The sequence below is a fragment of the Dasypus novemcinctus genome, chromosome 9 (genome assembly GCF_030445035.2).
Source record: "Dasypus novemcinctus isolate mDasNov1 chromosome 9, mDasNov1.1.hap2, whole genome shotgun sequence".
Classification (NCBI taxonomy): Eukaryota; Metazoa; Chordata; class Mammalia; order Cingulata; family Dasypodidae; genus Dasypus; species Dasypus novemcinctus.
In genome coordinates this window covers 43,401,983-43,428,734 of record NC_080681.1, presented here as the reverse complement: position 1 = coordinate 43,428,734, position 26,752 = coordinate 43,401,983, and the positions used below count along the sequence as shown (strand labels likewise).

General features: G+C 37.3%; 1 protein-coding gene across 2 annotated transcripts in view; it reads right to left on the bottom strand.

Annotated features, from left to right (window-relative positions):
• TTLL7 (tubulin tyrosine ligase like 7) overlaps positions 1 to 26,752 on the bottom strand; it is a 186,881-nt gene that overhangs the window by 19,901 nt on the left and 140,228 nt on the right. The gene's annotated exons all lie outside the window — the stretch shown is intronic.

Sequence of the window (26,752 nt, the reverse complement as noted above, 5' to 3'; positions counted from 1 at the left end):
AAGTGTCAAAAATAAGCCATTAAAAATCTTATTGGAAAAATTCCTAGAAGGGAATGTAGGGAAACATCTTCAAGACCTGGTGGTAGGTGGTAATTTCTTAAACCTTACACTGAAAGCATGAGCAACAACAAAAAAAATGGATAAATGGGACCTCCTCAAACTCAAAACAATTTTGCAATTCAAAGAATTTTGTCAAGGAGGTGAAAAGGCAGCCCACTCAATGGGAGAAAATATTTGGAAACCACTTATCTGATAAGGGTGTGATTTCCATGCTATATGAAGAGATCATACAACTGAACAATAAAAGAGCAAGCAATCCCATTTTAAAATGGGATAAAGACTTAGACATTTCTCCAAAAAGGAAATACAAATGGAAAAAGCACATGAAAAAATTGTTCGCCATCACTAACTATTAGGGAAATGCAAATCGAAATGACCATTGGATACCATCTCACACCACAAAGAATGGCCACTGTTATAAAAACAGGAAACAACAAGTGCTGGAAAGGATGTGGAGAAATAGGAACACTCCATCACTGTTGGTGGGAATGTAGAATTGTGCAGCCTCTGTGGAAAAGAGTTTGGTGGTTCCTCAGGAAGCTAAATATACAAACTGCCATATGACCCAGCAATCCCTCTACTAGGAATATATCCAGAAGAACTGAAAACAGTGACATGAACCGACATTTGTACAATGATCTTCACAGGGCGTTATTCACAATTGCCAAAAAATGGAAGCAATCCAAGTGTCCATCAACTGATAAATGGATAAACAAAATGTGGTATATACTTACAATGGAATGCTATGCTACCATAAGAAGGAATGAAATTGGGACACATATGATAACATCTATGAACCTTGAGGAAATTATGTGAGTGAAATAAGCCAGACACAAGAGGACAAATATTGTATGGTCTCACTAATATGAACTGAATATAAAGCATAAACATAGAGTTAAAGCCTTGAGTATATGTTACTAGGAGATAGGATGAGAGCTGAGAAGGAGTACTGATGCTTAAGGTGTGTAGAATTTTTAATTAACTTGATTGTAAAAGTGTGTAAATGGATAGAGTTGATGGTAACACATTATAGTGAGTATAACCAACACAGCTGGTTTATAAATGGGATCATGGCTGAAAGGGGTGGTCTAGGGATTTAAATGTCAATTGAAGGAAAGCTAGAGAATAATCTAGGAACTGAATAACATAGTTGAATGCAGAGGTGGATAAGAATTGTGGTTAACAGTACAAATACAAGAAAGTTCTTCTATGTATGTCACTATTACAGAGTGGTAAGAATATGGTGATGCATGGGAGAAATACAAATAATGTAAATTAGGGACTATAGTTAACTGCAATATTGTAATATTCATGCATCAATGTCAAAGAAGGTACAATATCAATGCTAAGGGTCAATAATAGAGGGATATGGGATTTTTTCTATTGGACTAGGGAAAACATTCAAAAATTTACTGAGAAAATGACTGCACAATTCTGTGATGGAAGTGAGAGGCAGTGATTGTGCACTTTGGATAGACTGTACAAGGCATGGGACTGTATAACACAGTGAACCATGTAGTGGAAGATGGACTACGGTTAACAGAAATATAAGAGTATCCTCTCATAAACCATAACAAATGTACAATACTAATACATGGTGTTAATAATAGCAGGTGTATAAGGAAAATATGCCAAATGTATGCTATGGACCATAGTTAGTGGTAATAGTCTGACCATGTTTTTTCATAACCTGTAACAAATGTTTCATTACAATATAAGGTGTTGGTGGAGGAGTGGTGTATGAGAATTCCGCACATTATGCATGATTGTTTAGTAAGCTATAAATTCTCTAATAAAAAATATACATAAAAAATAATATTGGAGGGTATTGGTGACTATCTTTAAGACTTTGGATTAGAAAAAGATTACTTAAATCACAAAGAAGCATGGAGTATAAAATATTACCAGATTTTAATTATATTAAAATTAAGACTTTTCTGATCATCAAAGGATATCTCAAAGAAAATGAAATACCTAATTACAAACAGGGAAATACATTAAAATATATACATCCAAAAAAGATTACTATAATGAATATATAAAGAATGCCTAACAAAGTGTTAATATAAATACAAACAACAGAAAAATACATGAACAGGCATTTCTGAGAAGAAGAAATAAAAATGCCCAATAAACATAAAGAATAAGATATAGTTTTATATCATTTAACTGGCAAAAACTAAAAGTCTGACAACTCCAAATGTTGGAGAGCATATGAATCTACTGAATCTTTTAGACATTGTTGATGGAGGTGTAAATTGGAGCAGACACTCTGGAAAAATAGCTCGGCATTATCTCCTAAAGTAAAAATGTGTATATATATATATTGACCCAGCAATTTTATTTCTAAGAGAAACTCTCATAGGTAAAAACAAGAGGCTTTTACAAGATTGTTCATAGTAGCACTATTTACAATAGTACACACCTAGAAACAATCTAACTCTCCATTAATGTGAGAGTGGATAAATAGTGGAATACTCACCCCATTGTACTACAGTAGTCAAAATAAATCAAACACAACATACATCACAGAGCATTTTAGCAATATAACTGTAAGTTAAAAAGAATATGTACCAGAGATTATATATAGTATGATTAAAAACAACTAGGTTTTAAAAATACCTAAGAAGAATACACATAGATATAATAAAACTATATAAAGAAAAAAGGGGACTAGTGAACACTGGATTCAGGATAATGGCTATCTGGGATGTGGGAAGCCATGGAGATGGAAGGGAATCATTCAGTTAGATAGAGGTTATTGCCATGATCCTAGGATTTGTCCTGGGTGGTGGGTTCACAGGTAGTATAACAATCTTAAAAACTCTAAATTAAAGTAGACCATGCATGGAGCAATAATGAAATGAGGATTATGATCTATCTAATTCTGAACAACTGAAATTCTAGAGAGAGGTCCTGAAAAAAATTGTGAACCACTAAGAGCTATTTGATCTATTTCTCATAAATACAATATGTATTCAATACAGATATTTTCCATCAAAACATTTGTAAAAAACAAAAAGGTAAAAACCAACAAATATATTTATTCTAAATGAGGTCATCAAAGTGGATTTTTCATGATGCTTTATTTATCTATTTAAGCAACTGGCTCTAAATGTAAGTGTGAAATATAAAGAGAGAGAAAAATGGTTTTTAAACATAAAAGTTGAGTGAAGAAACATTTTTTTAATAGGCACAAACATATGAAGACTTGGAAGCAGATGAAATAATAATTTGCTTCTCTCTAAAATATCAATAATACTTAAAGAAGTGATATTATTCATTTCTGATCAAGGAAAATTTAGAATAAACATTTGTTTAAAATCAATTTAGGAAAAAGCATCCAAATTGGAAAGGAAGAAGTAATACTTACACTATTTGGATGTGACATAGGCCTAAATATATAGAAAGTCCAGAAAAATCCACTAAAAGCTACTAGTGCTAATAAATTCAGCAAAGTGCAGGGTACAAGATCAACACACACAAATCAGTAGTGTTTCTATATAATACTAATGGGTAATCTGAAGAAGACATTTTTTAAAATCCATTTAAAATGGCAACTAAAAGAATCAAATATCTGGAAATAAATTTAACTAAGAATGTAAAGGTCTTATACATGGAAAACTACAAAACTTTGCTAAAATAAATCAAAGATCTTAATAAATAGGACATTCTATGCTCACGGATTAGAAGACTATATATTAAGAATTCAATCCTACCCAAAAGGATTTACAGATTCAGCACAATCCCAATCAAAATTCCAACAGCCTATTTTGCACAACAAAATATTAGCAAATCAAAGCCAACAGCATATTTTAAAAATTATATACCATGATCATGATCAAGTGGGATTTATACAAGTTAAGCAATGGTAGTTTGACATAAGAAAATCAATTAATGTAATACACAAAGAATACAACACATGATCATCACAACTGATGCAGAAAAGGCATTTGACAAAATACAGTACCCCTTTTCTATAAAAACTCTTGGAAAACTAGGAATAGAAGGATATTTCCTCAACATGATAAAGGCTATACATGAAAAAACCAACCACAGCTTATACATGGAACACTAATGGAACACTATAAAGCATTTCTAGAAGAAATTTTAAAAACTAACATAAATGGAAGGACACTCCATATCCATGGATTGGTAGGCTAATAAATAAACGGTTAAGATGCCAATTCTACCCAAAGTGACATACAAATTTAACGCAGTCCCAGTCAAGGGTCCAACAGCCTTCTTTGAAGAAATTCAAAAGCCAATTATCAAATTTATTTGTTAGGGTAAGGGGTTCAGAATAGCCAAAACCATCTTCAAAAGGAACAAAGTTGGAGGACTCACATTTCCTGTCTTTAAAGGATATTACAAAGCTACAGTGGTCAAAATAGCATGGTGCTGGCACAAGGATAGATATATAGATCAATGGAATTGAATGAGAGTTCAGCCATAGACCCCACATCTATGGTCAGTTGATTTTTGATTAAACTACCAACTGCGAAAGAAGAGTCAACAGATGGTGCTGGGAGAACTGGAATATCCATATGTAAAGAATGAAGGAGGAGCCCTATCTCACACCCTATATAAAAATTAACTCAAAATGGATCAAAGACCTAAATATAAGAACCAGGACTATAAGTTTTTAGAAGAAAATGTAGGGTAGCATCTTCAGGATATTATGTTAGGCAATGGTTTCTTATACTTTATACCCAAAGTACAAGCAACAAAAGAAAAAACAGATAAATGGAACTTCATCAAAACTAAAAACATCAGTGCATCAAAAGACTTCATTATGGAAGTAAAGAAAAAACCTACAGAATGGGAAACAAAATATTTGGAAACCACATATCTGATAAGGGTTTCATATCAAGAATTTATAAAGAAATCCTATAACTCAACAATAAAAAGACAAATAACCCAATTAAAAAAATGTGGCTCAAGTGACTAGACTCCTGCCTACCACATGGGAAGTCCCTGGTTCAGTTCCCGGTATCTCCTAAAGAAGACAGCAAGCTGGCACAATGGGCAGGCATGGCAAGCTGATGCAACAAGAGACACAAGAAGAAAAACATAATGAAAGACCCAATACAACAGGGAACAGAGGCGACTGGAGCAATTAGGCACAACCCTCCCACATTGAAGGTCGCAGGTTTGGTTCCCAGTGCCTCCTAAAGAAAAAAGGAAGATGAACAGACATAGCAATTGCAAACAACAAGAGGGTGGGGAAAAATAAATTTTTTACAAAAAATCTTTAAAAAAAAATAGGCAAAAGACTTGAATAAACATTTCTCCAAAGAAGATACACACATGGCCAAAAAACACATGAAAAGATGCTCAACATTGTTAGCCATTAGGAAAATGCATATCAAAACCACAATGAGATAGTATTTCATACCCACTAGAATGGCTACCATTAAAAAAGAAAACTAGAAATAACAATTGTTGGAGAAGTTGTTGCGAAATAGGAACATTTATTCATCGCTGGTGGCAATATAAAATGTTGCAGCCACTGTGACATACGATCTGACAGTTCCTCAGACAGCTAAGTATAGAATTACTGTATGATTTGGCAATCCCTCTACTAGGTATATTCCCAAAAGAATTGAAAGCAGATATGAAAACAAATATTTGTACAACAAAGTTCATAGCTGCATTATTCATAATTGCCAAAAGATGGAAGCAATCCAAGTGTCCATCAATCAACAAGTAGATAAACAAATGTGGTACATATATAAAGTGGAATATTATTCAACATTAAAAAGAATGAAGTATGGTACATGAGACAACATAGTTGAACCCTGAAGACATTATGTTGAGTGAAATAAGCTAGACACAAAAGGTCAAATATTGTGTGATTTCACTAAGATGAAATAATTAGAATAAGCAAACTTAAGAGAGATAGAATCTAAAATATAGAAGATAGTAGCCATGGGAGTTGCTGAGGCAGGGAGAGGGAAGAAGAGGTGTAATATTTGGGGCATTTTTGGAACTTGGAGTTGTCCTCAATGATATTGCAGGGACAAATACAGGGCATTATATATCCTGCCATAACCCACTGAATGGACTGGGAGAGAGTGTAAACTACAATGCAAACTATAAACCATGCTGTGTAGCAGTGCTCCAAAATGTACTCATCAAATGCAATGAATGTACCACATTAATGAAAGAAGTTTTCGATGTGGGAGGAGTGGGGGGCGTGGGGAGTGGGGTATATGGGAACCTCTTATATTTTTTAATGTAACATTTGGTGTGATCTACGTATCTTTAAAAAAAAAAAAAGATAATAAAAAAATGAAAAAAAAAAGAATCTAGAATACAGGTTTTACTGGGGGATAGATTGGGGTTAAGGAATGGGGAGTTAATGTTTAATTAGTACAGAATTTATATATTTGAGTCAAAGGTAAAGTTTTGAAAATGGATATTGCTAGTGTAATTAATAGCCCTGAATTAAATATGTGAATGTGGTTAAAAGGGGAAATTTTAGGTCATATATATGTTACTAGAATAAAAATTAAAAGATAAAACATAGGACTGTACAACACAGTGAACCCTACTGTAAACAATGGGCTATAGTTAATAGTACAATTATAGATATGTTCTTTCATGAATTATAACAAAAGTACCACACTAAAGGAAGGGATTAATAGTAGACTGGTATATGGGGAAAAATACAACCTTTGTAAACTATGGACTATAGTTCATAGTACAATTATAATATTCTTTCATCAATTGTAACAAAGGGACCACATTAATGCAAAGTGATAATAATGGGGGGTATATGGGAATGCTGCATTTTTTACAAGATTTTTCTGTAAACTTACAATTTCTCTAATTTAAAAAATTAAAATTCAATTTAGCAAAAATTTTTCAAAATAACACATTATTTGTAGAAGGATATGAACTACAGTTTGTTAACGATGAGTCATGTAAGCAGCATCCATTGTTTATATGTTCCAGCTTCCTTAACTGGGAAGTATGAGCAGTAATTTAAATCCTATAGTAGATTAAGGTTGTGTCAGTGGAAGCGGAGGGAAATGAAGATGGATAATGCAATCTGTAATGAAGTAACTGGTAAAAAAAAAAAAAAAAAACTGCCCTGGTAAAGCTCATTATTACAGGTAATCAATGCTTAATTATGAAGAGGGAATTTAAAAAAAATTTTAACATGAATTATTCAGAAAACTGATAGAAAATGCACATCGGCACTAATTCAGACCTTTCACTTTTTATGACTTTAAGTTATTAGTTTAACTCTTTATAATTTTAATGTAGAAAGTAGCACTGATGACACGGCATAAGAATCAATACTAGCAGTAAATGATAAACTTAAATCATTTCTCTTCTCAATTTTCCTTTCTACTTTCTGTCAATGTAATGAGTCATAACAGACTAAAAATCATAATGCAGGAAAGAAAAACTTAAAAGTAGCCAAGATAACCCATAAATGAGTTCCATATAATAACTGAAACTGAATTGTTAACCATACTGGGAATTTTAACATTATCTTGGTTCTCACATTCACTTTAAAGTGTTAATGCACTTGAGATTATTGGGTGTTTGTTCATTTCTTTTTAAATACACTTTATGGTAAAAATGTATATGACACATAAGAAACAGGGAGCAGTACAACAGGTATTGTCTGCCTGCTGTGTACCAGCACTATGCTAGATCCATTAATTAGAGGAGATACTCTTAGGCCACCACTTCTGTATATATTTTATTCTTAATTTGGAAGGAAATTTGAAAGCACGAAGGCCTAATATTCTAGCCCGCACATAACAGTAGCAACTTCAGAATGGAGGCAGGGTATTAGGAGTGGGGAATGGCTCTGCTCCACTCCTAATGTTCCCTTCCACATGGAGATGGATAAAATTTCAGTTTTCTCAGCATCCCACCAAGCACCCCTGCCTGAGGCAAGGAGAGATTTCCCAGGCTGGTGAGACTGGCACAGTCTGAGCAACTTGGGCACTTCTTCCTTCCTTTCTAGAGAAGTCCATTAGTACATACACTCTTTGCTTCTCTTTACCTTCACTTTCAAAAGAGACCCCAAGATAGCAAGCTCTGGTCCTGGAGGGAGGAATGGGTGAGGGAGACTTGCTTTTGGGCCAAAATAAAATGCTTGATATTGGTTGTATATAGGGGCTTATATTAAGCCATTGTGCAGGTGCCTTTTAACTACTATGCACTAGGCAAAAGGCTGCAAGGTACTATGAACTTTTCAAATCACTGCAGCTGGTAGAAATTTTGTCCACAGTGGCTGTTTTTCTAGAGGTAAATTGCATATGTCAGTCTTAGGCAAAGCATTCAGGCCTCAGCAGAAATGTAAGCTTTTAGTATGTGCAGAGCCTGAGTAGCACAGAGCTAAGGTCAAGAATCTCTGCAAAGGCACAAGCCCAGGGGTGATGGGGGATGGGAGGAGAAGGATCTCAGGAATATTGGTAGCAGAAGCTTGATCTTGAACTAAATACAATCAGCATATCTGTGCAAGCAACAAAGGTCTCAGTAGGCTAGTGTAGCAGAGGCAAGAGTGACTTACTCCATTAGTGTGTCTGAAAGAGAAATGGACTGTGTAAAGGTTAGCCACTTCCTCTGTCCTTCTAGGAAACGAGCAGCCTGAAGGAAGCTCACATTTGACAGGGGGTTGAGAAGTGACTCTCCTGGGCTGGTCAATATTTGGGATCCTTTACTATTTGGGTCCATTATTGAAAGCCTCTTTGTCTGCAGACAAAAGCTCACCTACTAAGAGTTTTATCAACAAAAGGCTAACATTTTGGCCTCCATATGACTTAATTCTTTGTCTTATTTGTCCATTAGTTAGAACATGACCAGAGAAGAAATGTGCTATTTATCAAGCCTTGCAAATTCCAATAAGGGGACACAACTGGTCAGTAGCAGGTAAAAGGGTGTTAACAATAAGATATAGATTTAAAAAGCATGGTTATTTGATATGCATCTATTGTAAGAGCAAAGTATCTTCATGTATTTAGCAATAACTGTAGTGACCAAGGAAAAGTGAAATTGTGTTCACTATATTCTGCTTGGGAACATAAGAGAGTAGATTATCCATTTTGGGAGAAGCTAATAAACATTATAGTAAAAACAGCTTTGGTAGCTGAATGATAAGCCTCAATTACCTGAAAATTTTATTAGCAGTGTAAATTTTACTCCATTGATATTCGATGAATACGTTAGCAGGGACTTAAAACCCTATCTCTTTCCCGCACTGATATAAAAGTCTCTAAGTGGCCTACTGCTTCCATTCTTGATCCCAAGTAACCAGCCCCTACAAGTAATCAGAGTGGTCATTTAAAATGTACACCTCTGGGAAACGGACTTTGGCCCAGTGGTTGGGGCGTCCGTCTACCATATGGGAGGTCCGCGGTTCAAACCCCGGGCCTCCTTGACCCGTGTGGAGCTGGCCATGTGCAGTGCTGATGCGCGCATGGAGTGCCGTGCCACGCAAGGGTGTCCCCCGCGTGGGGGAGCCCCACGCGCAAGGAGTGCGCCCGTGAGGAAAGCCGCCCAGCGTGAAAAGAAAGTGCAGCCTGCCCAGGAATGGCGCCACCCACACTTCCCATGCCGCTGACGACAACAGAAGCAGACAAAGAAACAAGACGCAGCAAATAGACACCAAGAACAGACAACAAGGGGAGGGGGGAAATTAAATAAATAAATAAATCTTTAAAAAAAAAAAAAAGTACACCTCAAAATATTATTTCCCTACTTAAAACCCTTTGATTGGTTCCATCGCATTTCAAATAGAATGCAATGTTCCTTTCACAGTCAGCAAGGACTTCAATGTACTTATCGCTGCTCCAGGCTCATCTCTAACCACTCTCTTCCTTGCTTACGCACTCCAACCACACTAGCTGCCTTTTTCTTCTTTGCACACACCAAGCACTTTCCTGCTTTAGAACTTTTCTGCTTAAACCTTGTTCTATCTGGAATTGTCACTGACTCCCCACTTCCTTCACCCCTCGTGACTGGTTCCTTCTCTCCCATCAAGATGTGGCCCTATTATTACTCTTTAGAGGGGCTGTTCCTGAGAACAATTTTAAAGACTCCACGTACTTCTTCCCATCACCTAAATTAATCCCTATCGTATCACTCTGTTTACTTCCTTCACAGGTCTTTTCACAATCTGTATTATCTTCTTATCTATTTTCTTTTTTTCTATTTTTCCTCCTTTTATGAAAATATAAGTGCTATAAGGTGAAGGATCTTGCCCTAATTATTCAATGCTCTGAAATTCAAAGAACCTAGAACAGTACATTCACAGAGTAGATATTCAATAAATATATATTGAAAGAGTGAATAAAAATCTCTGCTGTAATCATTATTAAGAAACTTTCAAAAGCAGTGTGGAAAAAAAAACAACTAAAAGAGAAAAACACTAGCTCTATCTTCATGTATCATTATATGAGTTTTTAATTAATTTTTTTATTTTTAAAGAAGTTTTAGATTACATAAATGCTACATAAAAAAATATAAGGGATTCCCATATGCCCCACTCCCCCCACATACACTTTCCCACATTAACAATTCATTACATGGTTCTTATCACCATTAAAATGCTTTTTGATCCTGAATAAAGGGGGGAAATGGAAAGGACAAATGAGTTTATATGGCTATAAGTCTCCAAAAAAAGACCCGGGAGGTCATCAGAGGGGTCACCCTTATGCATACCTCAGCAGAGTCCCAGAGACAGCTAAACTAGATACAATCCCAGGTGTTGGTTCTTCTGAGGGCTACAGAGACCCACAGGTTCTATGATCATGGCAGATGGACTTCAGTGCCATGTCAGTTGGCCCTACTTTGGAGTTTGTGGTCCTGAGTGTGATGGAGTTGGACTCAGGTGTGATCTTTGTTCACAAGCCTCTCCTGTCACTTTTACCAGACCTGTGGTTGGCACTGGGGTTTACTGTATACTCAGGGGACCTGAATCTCTGAACTCTCCATGTGATAGCCAGGCCCTGAGCCTCAAAAGATTTGTAACTCCCACCCTCTGGTTTATTGAACTTACCCCAGCCAGCTAACAGGGAGGTGAAGAAGGTCAACCACCACACCAGGGAGCCAGGAGTGCCTACAACTACAAACAGGAGAATTTCATCCATCATCCAAGTGGAATCGAAGCACCCTCTCAATACAGAGGTGGAGTGGACATAACCATCCCAGGGTCCAAAGAATGGAGGAATAGAGTATAGATTAGAGTGGACTTACTGATACTCTATTCTGGAACTAATGTGATTAGTAATGGAAGTAAATGTAGCACTGAGATGGAGAAAGTGGCCATGGCAGCTGCTGAGAGTGGGAATGGGAAGAAGGGATGTTATGTGAGGGCATTTTCAGAACTTGGAGGTGTCCTGGGTGGTACTGGACATTGTATGTCCTCCCATAGCCCACTGGGTGGACTGGGGGAGACTGTAAACTGTAATGTGGACCATTGACTAGGTGGTGCAGCAGTGCTCAGAGATGTATTTACCAAGTGCAATGAATGTCCCATGATGATGGAAGAGGTTGTGGTTTTGGGAGGAGTGGGGTGAGGGGGGTGAGGGGGTATATGGGGACCTCATTTTTTTAATGTAACATTAAAAATAAATTAATTAATTTAAACTTTTTAAAAAATAAAAGTGATTTAACAAAAAAAATACACTCTCAGCAACTAACAGCAGATTTGAACAGGCAGAGGAAAGCATTACCGATGTGGAAGATAGTACAACTGAAATAAAAAACATAGTAGAATTGATAGATAAAGAGATAGGAAAAAATCCAGCAGGGACTTAGACATTTGAATGACAACACAAAACACAAAAACATACAAATTTTAGGCATCCCAGAGGGAGAAGAGAAGGGAAAGGGGACAGAAGGGGTGTTGGAGGAAATAATGGCTGAAAACTTCCCAAACTTACTGAGGGAGACGGATGTACATGTCCAGGAAGCACAGCACACTCTTAACAGTATAAATCCCAACAGGACTACTCCAAGACATATACTTGTCAAACTACCCAATGCTCAAATCAAAGAGAAAATACTGAAGGCAGCAAGAGAAAAGAAAACCATCACATACAAGGGAAGTTCAATAACATTAAGTGCTGATTCTCATCTGAAACTATGGAAGCAAAAAGGCAGTGTGTAACATAGTCAAGGTACTAAAAGAAAAAAATTTCCAGCCAATAATACTCTATCTAGCAAAGCTGGCATTTGAAAATGTTGAAGTGTTCCAAATATTCACAGATAAACAGAAACTAAGAGAGTATGCCAATAAGAAACCTGCCCTTCAAGAAATACTAAAGGGAGTTCTGCAAAACTCTTTGAAAGAAAAAAACAGGAGAGATAGAATTGGAGGAGAGTATAAGAACAACTAAAAAGACAAAAAGAGAAATAAAAACAATATGACATACACAAATCCAAAGAAAATATGGCTAATGTAAGTAATTCCTTGAGAGTAATAACACTCAATGTTAATGAATTAAACTCACCAGTGAAGAGACAGAGATTGGCAGAATTGATAAGGAAATATGACCCATCTATATGCTATCTACAAGAAACCCACCTTAGACCTGGGGATTCAAGGAAGTTGAAAGTGAATGGCTAGAAAAACAATCTTATAAGCAAACAATAACCAAAAAAGGGCAGGAGAAGCTATACTAACATCGGACAAAATAGACTTTTGTGACTATTGTGAAAGACAAAGATGGACACTATACATTAATAAAAGGGGTAATCTTTCAAGAAGAAAGAACAGTCATAAACATTTATGCATGTAACCAGGGTGTCTAAAAATATATGAGGCAAACACTGGAAAAACTAACGGGAGGAATAAATGCCTCTACAATTATAGTGGAGGACTTTAATACATGAACATCTCAACAGAGAATCAATAAAGAAACAAAGACTTTGAATAATATATTAGAGGATCTGGACATAACAGACATATACAGAACATTACACCCGAATATAGCAGGATATACATTCTTCTCAAGTGCACATGGATCATTCTCCAAGATAGACCACATGCCAGGCCACAGAGAAAGTCTCAATAAATTCAGTAAGATTGAAATCACACAAAATAATTTGCCTGAACACAATGGAATGAAGATGGAAATCTGCAAGGGTCAGAGAACCAGATTAGGCACAAAGATATGGAAGTTAAGCAACACACTCTTAGATAAACAGTGGGTCACAGAGGAAATCTCAAAAGAAATCAGCAACTCCCTTAAAAGTAATGAAAATGACACCACAACATATCAAAACTTATGGGATACAGCAAAAGTTGTACTGAGAGGGAAATACATAGCCATAAATTCATATATTAAAAAAGAAGAGCTAAAATCAAAGACCTAACTGCACACTTGGAGGAATTAGTAAAAAAAAAAACAACAAACTAAGGAGGGAGGGAGGGAGGGAGGGAAGGAGGGATGAAAGTCAAAATTTCACTATTTGCAGACAACAAGATCCTATACACACAAAGCCCTGAGAAATCTACAACAAAGCTTCAGTGAAGTCACAGGTTATAAGACCAATGCACAAAAATCAGCAGCATTTCAGTACACCAATAATGAGCAATCTGAGGGGGAAATCAAGAAAAAAATACCATTTACAATAGTAAGAATAAATTTAACTAAAGATGTGAAAGACTTATACACAGAAAACTACACAACAAGGAATCAAAAAAGACTTAAATAAATGGAAGACTTCCCTGTTCATGGATAGGAAGGCTAAATATCATTAAGATGTCTATCCTACCCAAACTGATCAACAGATTTAATGCAATCCCAATAAAAATCAACACAGCATTTTTTAATGAACTGGAAAAACTAACTATGAAATTTATTTGGAAGGGAAAGAGGCCCTTAATAGCCAAAGACATATTGAAAAAGAAAAATGAAATCAGAGGAATCACATAACCTGACTTTAAAAATATACTACAAAGCTATAGTAGTCAAAACGGCATGGTATTGGCACAAGGATAGATATGCTGATCAATGGAACTGAATTGAGAGATCTGATATAACTCCTCACCTATACAGTCATCTGAATTTTGACAAGGCCACCAAGCCCACTCAACTGGGAGAAAATGGCTTCTTCAACAAATGGTCCTTGGAGAACTGGATATCCATATGCAAAAGAATGAAAGAGGATTACCATCTCACACCTTATACAAAAACCAACTCAAGATGGATAAAGACCTACATATAAGAGCCAAGACCATAAAGACCTTGGAACACAACATAGGGAAGCATCTACAGGACCTTGTAATAGGAAATGGCTTCATAAACTTAATACCAAAAGCATGAGCAGCAAAAGAAAAAAATAGATAAATGGGACCTCCTCAAAATCAAAACCTTTTGCACCTCAAAGGAGTTTATCTAGAAAGTGAAGACAGCCTACCCAAAATGGAAGAAAATCTTTGGTAAACATATATCCGATAGGAGCCTAATATCCAGCATATATAAAGAAATCCTACATCTTGAAAAGAAAAAGAAAAACAACCCATTTAAAAAATGGACAAGCGATTTGAACAGACACTTCTCCAAAAAAGAAATACAAATGGCTAAAAAGCACATGAAAAGATACTCACCATCACTAGCTACTAGGGAAATGCAAATCAAAACTACAATAAGATACCATCTTATACCCATTAGAATGGTAGTTATTAAAAAATCAGAGGACTACAAGTTTTGGAGAGGATATAAAGGAATGGGAACCCTCATCAACTGCTGGTGGGAATGTAGTAGGATCCAGCAATTGTGGAGGACAGTTCGGCAGTTCCTCAAAAAACTAGCTATAGATTTGCCATATGACCCAGCAATTCCACTGGGTATATACCCAGAAGAACTGAAAACAAGGACATGAACCAATACATGCACATCAATGTTCATAGCGGCATTATTCACTATTGTCAAAAGTTGGAATCAACCCAAATGCTCATCAACAGATGAATGGATGAACAAAATGTGGTATATACAAACAATGAAATACTACTCATCTGTAAGAAGGAATACAGTACTAATACATAGGATAACATGGATGAATCTTGAGGACCTACGCTGAGTGAAGCAAGCCAGGCACTGAAGGACAAATACTACATGACCTCTCTGATACGAATTAAGCAAATCAAGCTGTCTCACAGAGCTAGAGACTAGAAGATAGGCTTACAGGAAATAGAAGGGGAGAGGAAGGTTGTGATACAAAGCCCACATGGGTGAAATCTATGATAAAGTGGAGGTAAGTAGTTGTACAGTGAAGGGATAAAATGGGAGGTGTAGGGATACTACAGGGTTGGGCTTTGCAGGCTTGAGGGGGCTAGGGTTGGGAGGATGGGTCAGATGGTCCATGGAATTGAGGAGAGGATTGGGGGGGAGCAGGTGAACACGGAAGATTGTCAGGTACGTGGTTGAAACTATAATGTTGAGAAAATTCTTTAGAAAATACAATAAGGGAGGGTTACAGGTTTAAGGTGTTTGATGGGAGGCATCTGGCACAGGGTGACCTGAGGCCAGCTTCTAGGGACTGTGTGAGTGCTCATCTTGTCATAGTGTGTTGTATCAGTGGGTGGAGACCCATACAATGAGTGGGAAGATGTTATACCCCCATTCCGGGAGGCCCGATGTTCTCAAACAGAGGAGAGGGTGTCTCTCAAGCGCATGGGTGGTTCCCAGTGAGGGAGGACAGACTAGTGTGTCAATTCCTCAGCATTGTTGCAGGTATCTACGGATCTTGTCTTTCAGGGAGTAAAGTTTGGTTATTACTGAGGGTCCCGGGGGGTGGGGGAAGAGGAACAGAGTAGATGGAAGAGAGGGTAACTAGTGGGCAATGGAGGTGTTCTGCAGGATCATGCGGTGATGGATGCAAGCCATGTTAAATTTCACCAAAAATTCATAGAGGTGTATGGTCTAAAATGTAAACCATAATGTAAACTGCAATGTAACCAAGAATTTATAAGTGTAGAGTCTAAAATGTAAACCATAACGTAACCATGGTTGGTAGCTATGTTTCAATATTTGTACATTAGTTGCAGCAAATGTAACACCCCCATGTAAAAAGATCATTGCTGGGGAGGAGGAAGGAGGGTGAGGATATTGGGTATGTGGGAGCCCCCTGTATTCTGTATGTGACTTCACTGTGACCTAAAACTTTTTAAAATATATATATTTTTAAAAATTAAGACACAGAGGAAGAAATGGAAGAGGCTGCCTTGCCACTGTACATACAGGGCAAAACCTATTACAGTGATGAAAGGCAAAATGTCAAAAAAAATTCATATTTTTCATTTTTAATACCCCAATTTATTTTTTACTTTATTTTAGTTTTCCTAATTATGTATTTTATTTCTAATCTTTAAACCTATCATTACTATTTCATTTTCCTATTAATTGAATTTGGCAATATATTAGGCTTCATTTTTGAAGAAGTTTTGGATCACAGAGGGCTTCAACTACAGCAGGGGAGGAGCAATGCTGTGGGGTATCCCTGATGGGAGACACATGAGTGGGAAGGAGTTTTACAGGGTATGAATATAGGGTATATTGATATGTTCGGATGTTCACTGGGTATTGACATAGTGGGTACAGTTTCACACAACTGAGGGAGTGCTGAGTTCCCATCCTGGGGAGTTCTGTCGCATTCCCCAATAGAATAGCTACAATACCTTAAGGGCAAAGACCAATGAAGAAGGATGGTCAAATGTTGGGCCCTTGATACTGATGACTATGCTTATGAGTGTGTTTGCTTAAAATTTCAACTTGGGGAAGAGGATGTGGCTCAACTGATAGAGCATCTGCCTACCATATGGGAGGGTCCAGGGTTCAATACCCAGGGCCTCCTGACCTGTTTGGTGAGCTGACCCATGCACAGATCTGCCAAGGACAAGGAGTGCCATGCCACGCAGGAGTGCCCCCATGTGGGAGTGCCCCACATGCAAGGAGTAGGCTCTGCAAGGAGAGCCGCCCTGCCTGAAAAAAGTGCAGCCCGCTCAGGAGTGGTGCCGTACACACGGAGAGCTGACACAGCAAGATGACATAACAAAACAGAGATGCAGTTTCCTGGTGCCACCAAGGGTGCTAGTGGACACAGAAGAACACACAGCGAGTGGATACAGAGAACAGACAATGGTGGGGGGCAGGGGAGGAGAGAGAAAAAGATAAAAAATGAATCTTTAAAAAAAAAATGTTCAACTTGGCCTAGAGCTGCAGGATGCCTTAGAGTTACTCCTGAGAGCTTCCACGTTGCTCAAACATGGCCACTCTCTAAGCCAAACTCAGCATATAAATGCATTACCTTCTTCCCAGCATGGGATATGACTCCTGGGGATGAGCCTCCCTGGCACCAAGGGATTATAACCAAGCACCGTCTGGTGATGCAACTAGAAAAAGATCTTGAATGAAAGTGGGAAATAGTAAAGACAAATGAGTTTACATGGCTAAGAGACTTCAAAATGAGTCAGGAGATCATCAGAGGGGTCGTGAAGGATCTCAGAGACAGCCAAAGTAGATGCAACCCCAGGTACTGCTGCTCCTGAGGGCTATGGAGACACCCAGGCCCTATGGTCATGGCAGATGGCTCTGGAGTTCAGTGCTTTGCCAGTGGGCCCTACTTTGGAATTTGTGCTCCTAAGTGTGACAGAGTTGGACTCAGATGTGACTTCTCTACACACGCTGCTTCTGTCAACTTTATTGAACCTGTGGTTGATGCTGGGGCTGGTGTATGGCCAGGAAACTTGAATCTCTGGACTGTCCACATGCCAGCTGGGACCTGAGCCTCAGCACAGTTGCAACACCCACTCTCCAGTTTATTGGATTTACCCAGGTCCGCTAACAAGGAGGCGAGGATGGTCAACCACCACACCAAGGAACTGAGAGAGTCTACAACCGCAATCAGGAGAATCTATCCATTAGGGATCAAAGCCTTCTCTCAATTTAAAGGTGGAGTGGGCATCACCATCCCAGGATCCTCACGTTGGAGGAATAAAATATGGATTAAGAGTGGACTTACTAGTATTCTACTATCGAATTATTGTGACTGTAGCAATGGAAGAGATTCTATCACTGATGTGGAAACAGTGGCCATGGGAATTGCTGAAGGCAAGGAAAGGGAAGAAGAGGTGTGATATGGGGGCATTTTGGGGACTTGGAGTTGTTCTGAATGATACTGCATGGACAGATGCAGGACATTATGTATCCTGCCATAACCAACTAAATGGACTGGGAAAGAGTGTAAACTATGTAGCAGCTGCGTAGCAGCACTCCAAAATGTATTCATCAAATTCAATGAATGCACCACACTAATGAAAGAAGTTGTTGATATAGAAGGAATGGGGGATGTAGGGAATGGGGTAAATGGGAACCTCATATTTTTTTAATGTAATATTTTGTGTGATTTATATATTATTTTTTTTTAAAAGATAAAAAAATGATATCTGGGCAGATTAGTGGGGTCATCCACTCACGAGGGCCATGAGTACAGGCTAATTTGCTTGAAAGGTGATAGGAATGGGGAGACAATGACTGCACCTTCAGCACAAGACCCATTGAGTAAGTTTAGAAAGGTAGGAGGGAGGCAAGCAAGAAACCAGACTGGGAGGAGGTACATTAGTGCCAGTTTTATCTGTGATATTTCTTTGGATTTCTGGATAATCTGAGCTTAAATTAAAATGGGTGGAAGAAGAAAATTTTTGAAATAGAAAAATGGGCCATCAAGGTGCCCTTTGTGTTTATCTGTGGGCTTAACTGAGGCTAACTTATAGAATATAGGTATCTATTTCCCTTATTGGGACTTTTAAAAGCATCTCAATCCAACTTTAAGCTCTCTGAGGGAAAAAACAAATGAGAGAGCCAGTCAATGACAACATTAAGAAAATGAAAAGATTTGTCTTTTCCATAAGAAATATAGCACATTTAAAAACACAAAGCACAAAAATTCTTATTTTGCAAAAACATACAGATGTTGAATGACAAACAACTCCATATGGCTTGAACAGTTGGCCCTAAATTAAAATAAGAGCATGAGGTGAGGGAGGTTTAGAAATAACATTAAAATCACTACATGCTGTACTAAAGATGCACGCAGCGGTCATGGCTATAGGGTAAAAGCATCTCTCCTGATGCAAAACAAACTGCTATGTATAGAATCTATGTCAGTCCAAATGAAAAAGAGATGGAAAATAATACCATCAAAATGCATGCAGAAGCAACTGTAGTAGGTATTAAGAAGAAATTGCAATTTTAAAGAATACTGAAAAAAACAAGAAACTCTGAGAACCCTAAAAATAAATGCAAATATAGTACAACCTTAATATGACTACTTATTTCTCTTCATCCTCCATTCTTAGTTTATGCCTAGATATCACATCAGAGAATAAGCTTCTCAGCAAATTTGGCATCCTTCACAGCCTACCAACACTCCTTGTTTTCCTATTCATATATATTCCCTACAAACTAAACTACATTCCTGGCAGAAAACGAAACAAATTATGCAAGCATCAAGTTAGTACAACATGACATTAAATAAGAAAACTATTTTCATTTGATTAGGATGCTTTTCAGCATTTAATTCCCTCATTCTTGACCTTTAAATTTCATACTCATTAAGGAAATTTTGAAATAGGGCAAATAATTTTCTTTTATTTCCAAGAATACATAAAGGAAATCATGGTAAATGTAGAACATTTTATGTGTATGACATCCTAATCTCAAGAATTTTACAACATTGTAGTGAGTAACCAGGAAATCCCTTGAAGTTCGAACAGAAAAAGTGAGGTACATATTTCAACAATGGTCTCTGAGATGAGTTAAGGGAGGTATATGAGTTTTGTGCACTTCATATCTAGAACAGTGAGTGCTTGGGGCATGGTAGCTACTCAATAAATATCTGTTGAATGAATGTATACATGAATGAATGAGCAAAAAAATAAATTCTTGAAATCAGCAATAGTGCTAGCATAGGTCTTATACAAAATGGGCAAACAATAAATGTTTATCAGATTAAATCACATCACATGCTGCCTTTGCGGCAGCCATGGAGATATGCCACTACTATCTCCCTTCAAGAAAGAACGTGGTTCAAAGAATGTAGTCAGCTGCCACATTCAAACCATGTTTATGTTCTTGCCAGACTACTCCCAGCTAATGACTGAGCATGACTGCGATACCAGAGCAAGGCTATTTCTGCTCAGTAGGGATCCATCTCATAGGTAATCTGTGTTCTGGGCTCCTTATCAGTCTGACCAAAACTCTTCCAATTTCACTAAAGTCTGAGATTCTTCCTACCCAATCCTCCTTCATTCCATTCATAGGTGTCACACCCGCATTTAAGTCTGAAGGCTCTTCATGCCTATTGTAGCTCTCTTTCCCCAATATTTTTCTTGGATATTTCCCCTTATTAATTTCTCTCACTTCTAATTCCACCTTGAGGTTGGCTTCCTGTATTAGTCAGCCAAAGGGGTGCTGATGCAAAATACCAGAAATTGGTTGGTTTTTATAAAAGGTATTTATTTGGGGTAGAAGCTTACAGTTACAAGGCCATAAAGTGTAACTTATTTCCCTCACCAAAGTCTTTTGCCACATGTTGGAGCAAGATGGGTGCCAACACATGCCAGTGTTCAGGTTTCCTGGGTTCATCTCTGCCTGGGGTTCATTTATTTCTGGGCTCAGCTCCTCTAGTTTCTCTACAAGGCCAGATGTAGGCTATTAGTGAAATGGCTTGTTTTTCTTCCCAGGGCTTTCTCTCTTTCCTCACAACCAAGCTCCTCTGTGCTTACTTCCTGGGGCTCCAGCTCAAGACTCCAGCATCAAAATCCCAGTTCCATCCTATGCCATGTCTTTTATCTGTGAGTCCCCACCCATCAAGGGGCAGGGACTCAACTCCCTACTGCTGTGGCCGAATCAAAAGCCCCAGTCACAATTTAATCATGCCTAGCTACAGACCAGTTTACAAACATAATCCACTATCTATTTTTGGAATTCATGAACCATATCAAACTGCTATACTTCCCAAATGACTAAACTGACTTAACCTTTCAATGATTATTGGCTATCATCACAGTCAAAAGTTGGATGGATCTAATTAATCAACCCCTAGATGTACTTACAAATAGGTAACATTTGATAATACGTAATTCTTCATTCCTCAGCTAAACTACATTTCTAGGTTTCTTTTTTTCCTTACTTGAATGTAATTTCTAGCTCTACAAAATGATAGCACAAATTTCAAACTGATAATCAAATAAATGATCAATATGATAGAATCCAATAGAAAAATTTTACCTCACATTTCTATGTATTCCACAAAAAAAAAATTCTGCATATTTTATTAGCAGTAAAATAAAATATATCAGAGTAACTGCCTGGCATGTGGATTCTAAGTTAGAAAGAAAAAAATTTCGATGTCTCATTTCCTCACAACAATTCTCCAATATTTCATATTAAAAATCTCAAAGAAGTTCTGACAATTGTGCAAGGAAAGGGGCAGAGGCAGTATATGAACCCAGGTCCATATGACTCCAAGTCCGATACCTCATTCCACTACACAGTATTTAAAGCTTTTTAAAAAGTTTTCAATGTATTTTTGGACTCATCATTGTATTAGTTCTCTTGTTGTCACAAAAAAAATACTCAGTTCCATCATTTTCTGACCCCACATCACCTCTGACTTCACCTGAAGTAAACCTGAGGGAAATACTCAGGCAAAACATATATACATATATCAGCTAAACTCATTTAAGTGTGTCCCAATAACTGTCTCTATATTTATCTGTTGTAAACTTTTAGTATTTCACATAATTGATTCTAATGCTATTGATTGAGTACAAAAATGTTCTAAATATTTCAGTGAGAAATCTTTGTCTACCCTATAGCTCAGCAGCTACTTTGCTAGCTGATATGGTGACATATATGCAGCAGCATATATGTTTTTTTACATATATTACCCATAAATTACAAAAGTGAAAAATCTCACAAAATTTTGTTTATATTTCCTCATTATTCAAATAATTTCTCATAGCTAAGAGCTCTTAAATTACTCATGCAAAGAGTAGGGAAAGAATCTTATCACAGAGCAAATGCTGCTGCTTTTCCCAAGAGACCCATGCCTCCTCTTACTTCCTTTTCTGTTATTTATCTGAAGAATTAGAATCTGTTTTAAGAAAAGCCTCAAGAGGAACAAAATGATGGAAGAAAACAAACCAGAGTAATCATGCGGACAGCAAGAAAAAATTAAAACAAATTAAGTTGCATATGTATAAATCATCAGCTTCCCCTTCTGATCACAGACTGGGACTACCATGTCCCACCTACCCTTCAGGTCCTTCTAATTCTTTGGGACCCAAATTCATGCTATAAATTCTAAAAAACATAAAAATTGCCTATTAAATTACCCATTACAGAAGTATGACTCCGTTTGGGTGGTGCAAATCATGAAACTTTTAACAACTTTTTTGTACTGGAGATAGGACATCTTAATACTTTCTAAAAAGCACCAAGAAAATACCATACCTTTTACTTGTACCTAAAAGAAGAAGGAACAAAAGAGATTAAAGAAAGGATAACTAGGTGTGTACATTGCAATAAAGATCTTGCCTCCTTACATTAGTGCTTCTGCTACCTCCACAACATAACATCATATGACTAATATGTAGGTGTTGCTCATTGGAGAACTGGAGGAAAGGATTACACAAAGATAATTCACTCCAAATATTCTTAGAGTGAATTGATATGGGGGAAGTAGATATATTAGCATATATTGGCATAATTTACTTGATAGTAAATTTATAAGCAAGCATTTATTCTCTTATTTATAAATCAGATTGAGCATATACTGGGGGATTGAATTATGTCCCCCACAAAAGACTAGTTTAAGTCTTAACTTGTGTTCCTTTGGCTGTGAACCTGTTTGAAAACAAAACCTTTGAAGATCCTACTGAAGATGCTACATCAGTTAAGGTATAGGGTCATTTGTGAATGGATCTTTGCAGATCCTATTTAGATGATGCCAAATTGAATCAGAGTGGGTCTTAATTCCATATGGCTGAAGACCTTATAAGGAGAGGAATTCTAGATAGAGACTCAGACAACTGAGAAGGGAAGGAGAAGCCATCTGACGTAAGTGTCATTTAAATAGGATCTGCAAAGATCCATCAATGTTTGCCAGGCTTTTTCCTATCATGTATTAAAAAAAAAAAAACAGAATAGTAATGCCTTGTTTATTGTTGCTGGTTGAATAAACACATATCACAAATAAAGAAAGAAGGGCATAGAAAGAAGCAGCTAGCTTGCTATTGACAGTTCATAAAAGGGTCTAGATATGAATCAACTTAACAAAAGCTTATAGAAAGCGTCCTACAGTTGACTATAAAGTAAGATACACCCCCTTGCTTTTATTTTTTTTTAAGATTTATTTTTTATTTATTTCTCTCTCCTCTCCCCCCGCCACCGCACCCCCCCGCCAGTTGTCTGCTCTCTGTGTCCATTTGCTGTGTGCACTTCTGTGACCGCTTCTATCCTTATCAGTGGCACTGGGAATCTGCATTTCTTTTTGTTGCGTCATCTTGCTGTGTCAGCTCTCCATGTGTGCAGCGCCATTCCTGGGCAGGCTACACTTTTTTCATGCTGGGCGGCTCTCCTTACGGGGCGCACTCCTTGCTTGTGGGGCACACCCCTGCGTGGCACGGCACTCCTTGTGCACATCAGCACTGCACATGGGCCAGCTCCACACGGGTCAGGAGGCCCGGGGTTTGAACCGCAGACTTCCCATGTGGTAGGCAGACGCCATATCCATTGGGCCAAGTCTGCTTCCCCCCTTGCTTTTAAAGGGGTAGAAAAATTAATACATATATTTCACAAGGCAGTCATAAATACAATTGGGTACAAAGTATGGAGGAGTATAGACAGGCTTCATGAACAAGATGGAATTGGACTTTCAAATGGTGGGGAAGGTGGGGTGAGGGAAATAGAAAGAGAAGAGAGTCTAGGTAGCAAGAGCCATTTGTTGATTCTTTCCCTCACTTCTACCTCAATATGAAATTGTGACTCATGATATGAAACAAATCCATATTACCATTACTTCACTAGCATCTTTCCACAGATCCCTGTGTCTCCCTATCATTCATGTATTTTTAAAAAAATTTTAACTTGAAAAAATATGGAAATATGCCAAAATAAAAGGAAGGATAACACCAGATATCACCACCTTTCTTCTCCTAGCTCAGTAAGTCTACTTTCCAGAAATAAACTATCTCAATTTCATAGCTATCTTCAAAATGTTCTAATATAGATATATATTTTTTAAAATAGCACACACAAGTAGGTGATTTAAAACAAGATGTCACATATTATTGTACATATTTTTTTGTTTCATTTAACATCTGAATAGCTTTAAGTCAGTATACTGAGGGGAAAAGAGTAACAGATGTTCTTCCTCTTTGATGTGCCCAAGGCAATCTTAACCCCTTTGAAGATTCTTGCAAACCTTCTGATGGAATTTACCAGCAAAAAGATAACTGAGAAAGTTCCTTATCCAGAACATTTCTAGAAGGCCATATCTGTTGTGCCTAGGTCTGTGCTGTCACATATGGAAGCCCCTATAGAGAACTGGCTATGAAAATTTAAATTAACTAAAATTAAATTAGATGTTCAGTTTCTCACTTGCAATAGCCACATTTCAAGTGCTCAAGAGCCACATGTGGTCAGTGACTACTGTGCTGGAGAGCACAGATATGGAACACATCTATCATTGCAGAAAGTTCAGTCCGACAATGTTGGTTTAGATGCTCATTGTAAACAAACTTGGAATTTTTTTCCCAAGGGTCTGGAAAATAGAAAGTAGTCACACAGACTACCTGGATGACTAATGTAGGATAAAAACTAAGGCACCCCAAATCTCAAAGGCTCCCTTGGTGCCAACCTGAAACACAGAGTTATCACTTGTCACTGTGAACCCAAAATGCCACTAGGAATGTGAGTTATGTGAAAGGGTAGCCACTTCTTGCTTGTATCTATCCTTTGCTCCTAATTAGTAAAGTATGGTTAACTTTACTAATAAATATTTGTGTCATATATCACGAGTTCTATCTTGTGCTGTATCTCAGGTGAAGAGCTGTGATTCCAGAATGGTATTCAATTGAATGCAAATGAACAGTATGCATATACTATAGTTTATTTAATCATATATCTATTGATGGACATTTAAGTTGCTGCAAATACTCTGCTTTTATAAACACCAATTTAAGCAATGCTCATGTACATAAATCTTGTATACATTCAGGCTATTATTCTGTAGGATAGAATCCTGGAAGTGGTTTTATGAGCCACAAGATTATGAACTTTTACAATTTTAATAGATGTTGCAAATTACCTTTAAAAAGAGCTGTACCAATGTATTCTCCCTCTAACAGCATAGGAAAGACATTTTTATCCATACTATTTCCATCAGTGGATATTATCTGACATTAATTTTTGACAATATGATGGTTTTTATTTGTTTTTCCTTTGTTATTAGTGAGGTCAAAGACCTACTTAAAAGTTAATTGGCAGGAAGCGGCTGTAGCTCAATCAGTTGGGCTCCCATCTACCATACAGGAGGCTCTGAGTTCGCATCCCAGGGCCACCTTGTGAAGGCAGGCTCTCCCACACGCCGCAGAGAGCCGCTGGCCTGGGCGCTGCAAAATGCTGCCTGGCCCACAAGCGCCACAGAGAGCTGACTCAGCAAGGTGACACAACAAAAGGGAAGATAAGCAAAAATGCAGAAGAGTGAGCAAGGAACGGACACAGAGAGCAGACAGCACGCAAAAAGCCACAAGGGGGGGGGAACTTTAAAAAAAAGTTAATTGGCAATAAATATCAAGATCCATAAACTATCTTTTCATGGCTTTGCCATTTTATTCATTAATAAATAAGGTAGGTTATCTTCTGTCAATTGATTCATAGAAGGTATTGGTTACTGGTGTTACTTTGTGCTTTACGTGTTGCAAATACAATATGTCTTCCTCAATCCACCATCCTCAACCTTCCCACACACACAAACTTTGCCATTTCTGCCTGTTAATTTTGTTTAAATGTCTTTTGCCATTTATAAAGTTTTAAGTGATAAAACCTGTAAATCTTTTCTTTTATGTCTTTTAGATTTTAGGTCTTTCTTAGGAAGACTGTTCCCCCACTCTAAGATTTTAAGCATATCCTTATATACTTTCTTTTAAATTTTAAAAATATTTTCTAGTTTTTGCATATTAAACTGTAATCTACCGGGAATTTACTTTTGTATGTAGAGTGAGGCAGGTTTACAACTTACTTTTTCTTAAAATAGTCAATCATTTCAACATCGTTTGGGGGAAAATCATCTTTTCTCTACTGATTTGCAATGGTACATTATCAATATTAAAATTTATATACTTTACTCTGTTTCTAGACTTTCTACTAATTTACGCACATTCTTCTTTCTTCCAGATGACAACAATTACATGGACTTGAGAATATTCAGAGTTACATTTCTAATAAAAGATCTTTTCTTGATCTAACAAGGCTATAGTCAATGATTTGACAAACATGTATCCAGGGCTTACCAAATATTTTGCAATCTACCTCTGTTTCTAGCTTTGCTATACCCTCCTCATCAGGGGCACAGTATTATTACATGGAAGGGCATTACGTTAATATTTGCTGAATAAATTAATGTGCAGTAGTGAATTCAGTTTACTCAG